Raw genomic sequence first — 1,913 nt, forward strand, 5'->3', positions numbered from 1 at the left:
TTTATAGACATAGTCTCACTTTGTTGCCCAGGCTGGAGTGCATTGGCTATTCACAGGTGCTGCCATAATAGCTCACTGCAGCCTTGAACTCCTGAGCTCAAGTGATCCTCCCACCTCGGCCTCCTGAGTACCTGGGATTATGGGCACAGGCCACTGCATCTGGCCCTGCTCTCTTTGTTAGATCTTTCATTATTTGGAAAACTGAGTCTTCTATCAAAAAATGAAGGATTTTGCTTTATAAAATATTTTTTTTAAAAAACTATGGAATGCTTTACAAATTTGTGTGTCATCCTTATGCAGGCGCCATGGTAATCTTTTCTGTATCATTTCAGCTTTAGTATTTTGTGCTGCCGAAATGAGCACTGCTTTGTAAAATCTTTTAAATTCTCTCTTTGGCTAAATGAATAACTGTTACTTTACAGTAACCTGTAATCTTCTTTTGATCAAATGTCTTAAAACTTTCCTAGTTTGTTTTCATTTAAAACAAAATTTTTTTTTGAGACAGTGTCTCACTCTGTCACCCAGGCTGGAGTGCAATGGTACAGTCATGGCTCACACAGCCTCGACCTCCTAGGCTCAAGCGATCCTCCCACCTCAGTCTTCCAAGTAGCTGGGCCCACAAGTGCACACCACCAATGCTTGGTTAAGTTTTTGAAAATATTCTATAGAGACAGAGTCCCCCGATGTTGCCCAGTCTGGTCTCAAACTCCAGGGCTCAAGTGATCTTTCCACCTCGGCCTTCCAAAGTGCTGGGATTGCAAGTTTGAGCCATTGAGCCTGGCCTTTTCTATTTTAATTGAGTGTTTTTATCCTTTGACATACTTAACAGGCTTCCCAAAGTCAAATTTCAAATTCTAAATTAAGTATTTTCGGCCTCAAACTAACCTTAGGTTATCCCAGAATGGCCCCTGGAAGCCTAAGAGAGACATTTATTTGATACGTAAATTATACAGGAAACCTTTGCATTACATTTATATGAACATGTTATTAATATGTGTTTTAAAAGTATATGAGATTCCTAAAAATCTGATGTGTCTTTGTTTATGTTATCAGTCATAATTATGGCTACTACGTAAACTTGTTATAGACTACAGAAAAAAAACAAATTTCCTTGTCAATCACATCATTGTTGTAAACTCTTACCAGGTCTTTCACCATAGCCATTCTAAATCTTGTTGTTCATAGTAAATTGCTTTATTCTAATGTTACTAAATGATTTTTGCAAGCAAATATAATCCTAAAGCATTGTGTCTTCAAAGAGGTTTATGAAAAGGACAAAAAGTCTCTGATACATACTCTGGAATACAGTCCTCTGTTGATTATTCAATTGGACTGAATAAGAACTTTAGAAACTCCAATGGTAAAACTAGACTTAAAATTGCTAATTTATCAAGTAGAACAAAACTTAATTACATGGGGTGGAACTGATTAGGACTGAAATGATTTTAATGACTTTTTTGCTTGAAACATTGCTGACTTTTTATTATTATTTTCTTTTCTTTTTTTTTTTTTTTTTGAGACGCAGTCTGGCTCTGTTGCCCAGGCTGGAGTGCAGTGGCCGGATCTCAGCTCACTGCAAGCCCTGCCTCCCGGGTTCACGCCATTCTCCTGCCTCAGCCTCCCGAGTAGCTGGGAGTACAGGCGCCCGCCACCTCGCCCGGCTAATTTTTTTTTTGTATTTTAGTAGAGACAGGGTTTCACCGTGTTAGCCAGGATGGTCTCGATCTCCTGAACTCGTGATCCGCCCGTCTCGGCCTCCCAAAGTGCCGGGATTACAGGCTTGAGCCACCGCGCCCGGCCTATTATTTTCTTTCAGAGTTAAGAAAACTTTTTTTCTCTGCATTATCTGTAGTTTTATAGCAATTTGGTAACTTTTTGGTATATTTTCTGAGTAAAATTGAAATATGTATCTT

The 1,913-nt window shown here is 39.0% G+C and overlaps 1 non-coding gene across 1 annotated transcript; it reads right to left on the reverse strand.

Moving 5' to 3' along the window:
* Positions 1-255: 255 nt before the first annotated feature.
* Positions 256-363, reverse strand: LOC112619832. Its single transcript, XR_003118333.1, has one exon. It is a non-coding gene; the product is annotated as a U6 spliceosomal RNA (small nuclear RNA).
* Positions 364-1,913: the final 1,550 nt, after the last annotated feature.

The sequence above is a fragment of the Theropithecus gelada genome, chromosome 2 (genome assembly GCF_003255815.1).
Source record: "Theropithecus gelada isolate Dixy chromosome 2, Tgel_1.0, whole genome shotgun sequence".
In the NCBI taxonomy this organism is placed as follows: Eukaryota; Metazoa; Chordata; class Mammalia; order Primates; family Cercopithecidae; genus Theropithecus; species Theropithecus gelada.